The sequence below is a fragment of the Penaeus chinensis genome, chromosome 8, assembly GCF_019202785.1.
Source record: "Penaeus chinensis breed Huanghai No. 1 chromosome 8, ASM1920278v2, whole genome shotgun sequence".
In the NCBI taxonomy this organism is placed as follows: Eukaryota; Metazoa; Arthropoda; class Malacostraca; order Decapoda; family Penaeidae; genus Penaeus; species Penaeus chinensis.
In genome coordinates this window covers 12,396,947-12,406,946 of record NC_061826.1, presented here as the reverse complement: position 1 = coordinate 12,406,946, position 10,000 = coordinate 12,396,947, and the positions used below count along the sequence as shown (strand labels likewise).

The 10,000-nt window shown below is 36.5% G+C and overlaps 1 long non-coding RNA gene across 1 annotated transcript in view; it reads right to left on the bottom strand.

The window, feature by feature from the left end:
- The window catches only part of LOC125028143, a 43,943-nt gene that overhangs the window by 20,324 nt on the left and 13,619 nt on the right, over nt 1–10,000 (bottom strand). The window contains exon 2 of the long non-coding RNA XR_007115089.1: nt 1–21. This exon is cut by the window's left edge and continues 264 nt beyond it. This is a non-coding gene — a long non-coding RNA (uncharacterized LOC125028143). The remainder of the gene's footprint in view (nt 22–10,000) is intronic.

Genomic DNA, 10,000 nt, shown 5'->3' with positions numbered 1-10,000 from the left:
CCTTTTATTTTCTAGTAAAAGCTGTAGAGCAGTAGAAGTTAGATTAGATTCAGACTTAAGACACCGAATTACAGAAAAAAAAAGGTATTTGTTAGCAAGTTAAAGAGGATCCAGTTCGCCAACCCAAACTAAATGCAAATTAAACTGTCAGTAATGCAAAATAAGAAAGAAACTACAAGATAGATAGGTAGATAGATAGATAGAGGGAGGGAAGGAGAGGAGGGGAGGGAGAGAGAGAGATGGGAGAGCGAAAACCGAGAAAGAAAGAGACAGCGAACGAGAAAAAGAAAAAAAATGCAGCAGACAAACGAAAAGAGTAAAGCATCGAACGACATTCCCGGAAACAGAAACAAAATAAGCAAGATGAATCACATGCAACATCTTGCAACGAGAAATCACGAGGGGCATTACAAGCAAAATCATTCTGCATCTCAACCTTTCCCTGCTTCCTATTTATGTTGGTTTTGCCTTCCTTTATCTACCTGTCCTTGCTTATTCCTTTTTCCACTTAAAACTGCTACAGAAATTAAATATTCATTGCACACCGAGATTATGAATATGGAAGTTCTTTTATTCGTGCAGTTAATAATGCATGTTGTTAGTCGACTACATTTACATACGCTCTGCGGACAAGGCAGGAGGGGGAGAGGAAGAAGGAAGAGAGAATGAAGATAGACAAAGAGGGAAAGAGGAGAAAGAAAAATGAGGATGAAAGGAAAAGCGGAAGAGTAAGAAAGAGGGAGAGGAGAGAAAGAAAGAGGAGAGAAGAGAAATAATGAGGATGAGAGCAAGAAAGAGGAAGAGGAGAGTAAGAAAGAGGAAGAGTAGATAAAGAATAAGTAGGAGGAGGAGGAGGAGGAGGATTAAAAGAAGAAAAAAAAAGAAAAAATAATAAGACGTAAATGTAGGCAATGTAAAAAAAAAAAAAAAAAAAAAATAAGAAAGGGAAGCCTAAAAAACGAAAAGAATAAAGGCCACAGCACTCGCTATCTAGGCTCGCCCGCCAGCCGGCCGTCCGACCCAGGGCAAAAAAACGAGTCTTCCCTTTGAGTCCATTGTAGTGATCGAAGGGAAACCCGAACAAAAAGTCAAGAGAGAAAGGGAAATTTAGAAGAAAGGGAAATAAGGAATTTAGAAGAAAGGGAAATGAGGAATTTAGATGAAAAGGAAATGAGGAATTAAGAAGAAAAGGAAATGAGGAATTTAGAAGAAAAGGAAATGAGGAATTAAGAAGAAAAGGAAATGAGGAAATTAGATGAAAAGGAAATGAGGAATTAAGAAGAAAAGGAAATGAGGAATTAAGAAGAAAAGGAAATGAGGAAATTAGATGAAAAGGAAATGAGGAATTTAGAAGAAATGGAAATGAGGAATTAAGAAGAAAAGGAAGTGAGGAATTAAGAAGAAAAGAAATGAGGAAATTAGATGAAAAGGAAATGAGGAATTAAGAAGAAAAGGAAATGAGGAATTAAGAAGAAAAGGAAATGAGGAAATTAGATGAAAAGGAAATGAGGAATTTAGAAGAAAAGGAAATGAGGAATTTAGAAGAAAAGGAAATGAGGAATTAAGAAGAAAAGGAAATGAGGAAATTAGATGAAAAGGAAATGAGGAATTAAGAAGAAAAGGAAATGAGGAAATTAGATGAAAAGGAAATGAGGAATTAAGAAGAAAAGGAAATGAGGAATTAAGAAGAAAAGGAAATGAGGAAATTAGATGAAAAGGAAATGAGGAATTTAGAAGAAAAGGAAATGAGGAATTAAGAAGAAAAGGAAGTGAGGAATTAAGAAGAAAAGGAAGTGAGGAATTAAGAAGAAAAGAAATGAGGAAATTAGATGAAAAGGAAATGAGGAATTTAGAAGAAAAGGAAATGAGGAATTTAGAAGAAAAGGAAATGAGGAATTAAGAAGAAAAGGAAATGAGGAAATTAGATGAAAAGGAAATGAGGAATTAAGAAGAAAAGGAAATGAGGAATTTAGAAGAAAAGGAAATGAGGAATTTAGAAGAAAAGGAAATGAGGAATTTAGAAGAAAAGGAAATGAGGAATTAAGAAGAAAAGGAAATGAGGAAATTAGATGAAAAGGAAATGAGGAATTAAGAAGAAAAGGAAATGAGGAATTAAGAAGAAAAGGAAATGAGGAATTAAGAAGAAAAGGAAATGAGGAATTTAGAAGAAAAGGAAATGAGGAATTTAGAAGAAAAGGAAATGAGGAATTAAGAAGAAAAGGAAATGAGGAAATTAGATGAAAAGGAAATGAGGAATTAAGAAGAAAAGGAAATGAGGAATTTAGAAGAAAAGGAAATGAGGAATTAAGAAGAAAAGGAAATGAGGAAATTAGATGAAAAGGAAATGAGGAATTAAGAAGAAAAGGAAATGAGGAATTAAGAAGAAAAGGAAATGAGGAAATTAGATGAAAAGGAAATGAGGAATTTAGAAGAAAAGGAAATGAGGAATTAAGAAGAAAAGGAAGTGAGGAATTAAGAAGAAAAGAAATGGGGAAATTAGATGAAAAGGAAATGAGGAATTTAGAAGAAAAGGAAATGAGGAATTTAGAAGAAAAGGAAATGAGGAAATTAGATGAAAAGGAAATGAGGAATTAAGAAGAAAAGGAAATGAGGAATTAAGAAGAAAAGGAAATGAGGAATTAAGAAGAAAAGGAAATGAGGAATTAAGAAGAAAAGAAATGAGGAATTTAGAAGAAAAGGAAATTAGGAATTAAGAAGAAAAGGAAATGAGGAATTAAGAAGAAAAGAAATGAGGAATTTAGAAGAAAAGGAAATTAGGAATTTTGAAGAAAAAAAAAGGGAAATTTAGAAGAAAAAGAAAAGGGAAATTTAGAAGAAAAAGAAAAGGGAAATTTAGAAGAAAAAGAAAAGGGGAATTTAGAAGAAAAAGAAAAGGGAAATTTAGAAGAAAAAGAAAAGGGACATTTGGAAGAAAAAGAGGAATTTCGAAGAAGGGAAAAATTAGAAGAATGTAGAAGACGAGAGAAAGAGAAAGTTAGAAGAGAAAGAGGAAATCAAAACAAAATATAGAAGACATGAGAAAGGGAAATTTAGAAGAAAAAAGAGAATTTAGAAGAATATAAAAGACTAGAGAGAATGAGAAATTTAGAAGAAAAAATGAAAACAACATAGAAGGAAACAGTAAATAGAAAAAGGAAGAAAAGAACGGAAAATAAACGAAAAAGAGGAAGCAAGATAAAAACATGAAACGAAAGAGATGATAAAAAAATAACAGACGAAGAGAGAATAAATAACAGAAAGGAAAATTAATAATGAAAGAACGGAAGAAAAAGAAAAAGAAAACAAATCATACAAGAAGCAAAGGATTAGAAAAAGGTGGAAAGAATAAAAAGAAAAAAGCCTGAAGAAGGGGAAAATAAAGGAAGGAATAAGAGAAAATCGAAAAAAATAGTAGCTATGGGTAGGATTTGAGGACATATATTTGCAATGTTGATCAGCAATAGCACCTAAAAAAAGCATCTACGTATTTATGTTCCCAACCCAAAATTGCAATGTTGATTTGCAATTCCATCTAAAAAAAGTATCTACGAGTATGTTTCCAATAAAAAATGCAATATTGATTTGCAATTCCACCTAAAACAAAAAGCATCTACGAGTATATGTTCGACAAAAAATGCAATATCGAGTATATGGTCCCAACGAAAACTTGCAACGTTGATTTGACCCCCCCCCCCCCCACCCACATCCGACAACGAAAGCATAAAACTGCACGGAAAAAAGGATGAAACAAAACAAAAACAAACAAAAAACGGACATGTGTGAAGGACGAAAAATGTGCTTGTTGAGGAAGACGAAAAATTTGCAATTTGATATAAATGAAAAAAAAAGGATAAAAACAAAGAGAAATAGATAAAATAATAATAATAAGGCTTCGTTGAGTACGGAAACGATCACATTTATAATTAGGAAATCTCACAGTCGACAAAGAGAGAGAGAAATACGAAATAAACAAATCAAACAAACAATGAAATATATGCAAATATATGAAAATATACAAACGAATAAAGTTAATGATAAAATGAAATTGAGACAGAAAAAAAGAGAAAAAAAAAAGAAACAAAAATCGTACATTTGCTTCAAAATCCCCCTAAAACACATACACACATAAACAAACAAACACACACAAATAAACGCACTCACACACACACACACACACACACACACGCATACACACACACGCGCGCATACACACACACACAAGTATTTAACTATAATTAGCCCAGTTGATCTGAAAGCACCCCCCTTCACCCCCCCACCCCCTCATTACGCAGTACATAACTCAAAACCACACATTTAATTACCGCAGAATTCATCGCACACAACACCGCTTTATTAACGAGCTTTAATAATGAGCTTTAGTAATGAGCTTTCAACGCTTAACACTGGAATCCGAAAAAAAAACTATCAAAATCGCCATATTTTGATCTTTATTTGTTTTATATTTTTAGAAGGGGGGAGGGGGAGGGTGAGAGCTCACTGCAAACGTCACTGATTAATTTAATGTTAATGTCCCCTTGTGATTTAATTATTTAATTATAGGGAGCTTTTTTATACAATTCATGAGAAAAGGATTGTCGGACTTATGATATAGGCCTATGCTGCAAAATCTCGTACAATTTCACACGATTAATGTATGATGGACGTAGGCCTATACAGCATGGCAAGATTTTTTTTTTTTTTTTTTTTTTTTTTTTGTTCCCCCAGATGCATTGGGTATGACATAACTTTGAATGGTCTGTGGATAATAACTAGTAGAAATAGGGAATTGATGATGAGAGATGATGATGATGATGATGATGATGATGAATGACGATGACGATGACGATGACGATGACGATAACGATAATGATGACGATAATAATAATGATGCCTAATGATGATGATGACGATAATAATAATGATGCCTAATGATGATGATGACGATAATAATAATGACTAATGATGATGATGACGATAAAAATAATGATTGATGATGACGATGACGATGACGATAATAATAATGATGTCTAATGATGATGATGACGATAATAATAATGATTATTGATGATGATGATGATGATGATGATGATGATGATGATGATGATGATGATGATGATGATGATGATGATGACGATGACGACGACGTTGACGAAGATGACGATCAATACACAACCTAGGCTAAACAGACATGTCCCAACTCAACAATAGCGAAATGAAAATAATCAAAAACTCAAAAATACAAATACTGAACATATTGAAAAATAAGCCGAAACATTAGGGAATGGAGAGAAAAACACACACCAGACCCATTTGCGTAATTAACGAGTCATTAAGATCGTTGCGCTAAATCATCATTGCTTATCATCTCGATATCGATAACGTTGTTGCCATGGTTACTAGGTATATCGTTAGGCCTATCTACTTGTAAATAATAGGCTAACGAAAATATGATCAATAAAAAGAAAGTCTTTGTGTGTGAGTGTGTGTGTGTGTGTGTGTGTGTGTGTGTGTGTGTGTGTGTGTGTGTGTGTGTGTGTGTGTGTGTGTGTGTGTGTGTGTGCATACGTATGCATCTACGAATGTATACACGTACCTATGCATAATTCACAGAAAGAGAAAAGATGTGAGAGATACAGAGAAAGAGAGAGAGAAAAAAAAGTGTTGGTTACACTGATACATTCCTAACAACTGCCTCTCGATTCCCGTTCCATTCCCACCAAAGACTACCTTTTCTAAGAATCCATTCCCGGGAGTGAAATCTAAACCTTTCCATATAGAGCTTACCTGAGAAATCCATACGGGATTTTCGTGACTTTTTTTTTTTAATGTTATTCACCTTCCACCACCTGCCCATTCTCGATTTCTCCTTTTCCTCTCTCCTCTCCCCTTTCCCTGCCTCCTTCCCGCCTTTCCTACTCCCCTCCCCACCATTCCCTCCCCTACCGACTCTCCCTGCCCCCCTCCCCCTCCCCCTTCCCATTACCTCTCTCTCCCCTCCCCCCATTCCCTCCCCTACTGCCTCTCCCTCCCCCCCTCCCCCTTCCCCTTCCCATTACCTCTCCCTCCCCTCCCCCCATTCCCTCCCCTACTGCCTCTCCCTCCCCCCTCCTCCTTCCCCTTCCCATTACCTCTCCCTCACCCCCTTCCCAGCCCCCCCCCCCCCACACACACACACAACATCCGGGTTCTCGAAAAACCGACTGCCTGAGTATCTATTTGAAGACGATATTTCTCTGGTAAACTGCAAGGGAATATAGCCCCTATGCTCACCCATATTAGTGTTAGATTAGCATAACATCTACATATATATTGGGATATTGTTGTTATTTTCATCATCAGCATCAGCCAGCATATTTCAAGAAGAGGCGAAGCAATGGCGAGGGAGGGAGTGATAGTGAGAGAAAGTGAGATTGTGAATGAGTGAGTAAGAGTGACTAAGTGAGAGGGGGGAGGAGAGGAAGGGAAGGAGAGAGAGGGAGCGACAGAGGTAGAGAGACACGCACACGAGAGAGAGAGAGAGAGAGAGAGAGAGAGAGAGAGAGAGAGAGAGAGAGAGAGAGAGAGAGAGAGAGAGAGAGAGAGAGAGAAAGAAAGAAAAGAGAAAGAAAAAGAAAAAGAAAAGAAAGATAGAAAGAAAGAAAGAGAGAGAGAAAGAGAAAATATAAGGAAGAAAAAAGAGAGAAAGAGAAAAAAAAGAAAAAAAGAAAAGAAAAAGCAAAAGCGAACGTGAAAACACGGAGAAAGGGAAGAAATAAACAAACAATTATTCACTCATCGCGCTTCTCAATAAGAACTATCTAAATGCAATTAACTGAAACACAACTGAACCGACAAACATTTTCCTGGGTGGTTGGAGGTGAAGTTGCAATGATAAAAGAGAGAAGAGACAAAAAAATGCAATCAACTACATGCAAATAAAACAACAAAAGGAAGACTAACAAAAAACAACAAGTCAACCGGATGCTTTTTAATATATATTCTTATTTGTTAGTTTTTTTTTTCACGTGTGCGGAAGGCCTGGAGAAGCAATATATATAGCGAAAATTGCTTCGGTATATTTGCAGTTTATTCAGCGTGGAATCTGAATAAACACACACACACACACACACACATGCATATAGAAACACACATGGATACACAAACACACATGCATACACAAACACACATGCATACACAAACACACATGCATACACAAACACACATGCATACACAAACACACATGCATACACAAACACAGACAAAAAAAAAAAACATGCACACACAAAACACATTTGCATACACAAACACAGACAAAAAAAAAACAAGCACACACAAAACACACTTGCATACACAAACACACATGCATACACAACCACAGACACACAGAAAATAACAAAACAAATAAATTAATAAAAAAAGCAAAATATCACAAATAATTTTCACAGTAAGCTTAAAAGGGGGAAAAAGTTACATCAACCTTAAGTGCATTAGGAAATACAACAGCAAAGCATGGAAAATAATCAAATAAAATCCATAACAAAACACCTTATAAAAGACATATATATATATATTCTCCCACATAGGCCTACCAACAACACTTGAAAAAACTTATTTAAAAATACATATTGCATCATCAACTGAACTCCCAAGGTCGCATAAGAACACTGCAACAATACCCCCCCCCCCCAATTAACCAATCACCGGCCATCCCCCCCTCCCCCCCCTTCATGCCCTGATCAGCATCATGAACCACAAGTGGAGCCAATTTCGAAAATCATTGAGCGCAGCATCTTTGCATTTTTTTTTTCTTTCTTTTCTTTTCATTCTCATTCTTTATCACCTCCGTTTGTGTAGATTTTCGTTTTCTTGTATTTTAAGTAGGGAGAGGGAGAGGAAGAGAGAGAGACAGAGAGAGAGAGAGAGAGAGACAGAGAGAAAGAGAGAGAGAGAGAGAGAGAGAGAGAGAGAGAGAGAGAGAGAGAGAGAGAGAGAGAGAGAGAGAGAGAGAGAGAGAGAGAGAGAAAGGGAGGGAGGGACGGGGAGAGAGGGAGAGAGAGAAAGAGAGAGAGAGAGAGAGAGAGAGAGAGAGAGAGAGAGAGAGAGAGAGAGAGGGAGAGAGGGAGGGACTGAGAGAGAGAGAGAGAGAGAGAGAGAGAGAGAGAGAGAGAGAGAGAGAGAGAGAGAGAGAGAGAGAGAGAGAGAGAGAGAGAGAGAGGGAGCCAGTTAAAAAACACGCTACACACCCTAACCTACCCCCATCCCCCCAACACGCCACGATGCTTTCTTCATAACCCAGCCTCGTGCCCGTCAACGTTGCAACAAAGGATTACATTTAGGCGACGTTGTTAGGAGACAATGGCCGACCTCGTCCTATCTATGACCTTGTCTCGTTGACCTTCCTCTCTAGTGGGGTCTTTGAAGCCAAGGTTGAGGGGGGGGGGGGTTATGGTAGGTTTCTCTGTGTGGGAGGGTACAAAGTGTTATGGTCACTTTGGGAGTGAGTGGTCATAATAGGTCACTATGGTTACCGAGGTCATGGTAGGTTTCTGTGGAAGGGGAGATCATGGTAGATGCCTTAGGATGAGGGGAGGGACATGAGAGCGGAGGATGGAGGTCATGGTAGGTCACAGTGGAAACCGAGAGGTCTAGTTAGGTTAACCTGGGTGGTGGTGGTGGTCATAGCAGGTCGCGGAAGGTCACTGAAAAAGGTCAAACCCCTAAAATCGAACCCCACATAATAGAAAACCCCTCGTTACCAGAAGAGAGAAAGAGAGAGAGAGAAAAAAAAAAAATGAAACAAACAAATAACAATGACAAAACATGAACTCGCCCTATAACAGCCAATAAAAATAATAATACCACGCATCCACACCGCCTGCACCGAACCCACAGCTGGTGTACGTGTTGAAAGCACCAACGTCTCTCTAAGCGCCTGCCTAAAGCACGTACGAAAAGATGGGAGGAGGTAGTGGAAGGGGGATGGGGGGGGGGGGCAGAACGACAGATAAAAACGGTAGTTTGGTTGTTTTCAAGCAATGCAAGATGCAAGCAGATGTCGTGAAATGGCTCCGATTCAATTTCAGACGATGGTGGAATAAGATTTAGCTAAAATGCGAGAGAATTTCCGCTCATTCTGTTCGTCTCTGTCTCTGTCTCACTCACTCCTACGTACACGCACACTTACACGTACACATACATACACACAATATATATAAGAATAACAAATGTGGTTTACCCGTTTTCCATTATATAGACATTATCATTACAAAGAGCTTTAGAACACAAAAGGACAATTTCCATTTACGCTCAGAGAGAATAAATGTCTCTTTTTCTTAAACTATAATTACTCAAGAGACACATTAACCAGTATATATTCACGTAATATGCTATTTAAAGTTTGACAGGAACTACAGTATGAAAGCTTATATACAAAACATTCCTTATCATCTGTCCTTTCCATCTGCCTGGCTTTGAAGTGTCGTCACCATTATATTTTCTAATATCGCGAATCTATAACCCGTAAAACATAATATTAATTTCAATAACATATTTACAGCAATCTGGGAGTCATCATTCACGCAAGAATATCAATGTACAGACGTATCTAAAGTTAACTGAATTTCGCATTTGGTAAATGCAAAAAAAAGAATATATATATATATATAAATAATAGAAATGACAACAATATATTGATAATGATAATTATAATGATGATGTTGATGTTGACGATGACGATGACGATAACAATAACAATAATTATAATAATGATAATAGTAATTATAATAATTATAATAATAATAATAATAATAATAATAATAATAATAATAATAATACCAATACCAATAACAACAACAATAATAATAATCAAAATACTAACAATAACACTAATAACAATCATTATAATAATACTGACAATAACAATAATAATAAAAACAAAATAATAACGTTCACGGCAAACTACATTCTACATGAAGCAATGAAATACATACAGTAAGATGGAATGAAATACACGATAACAAAT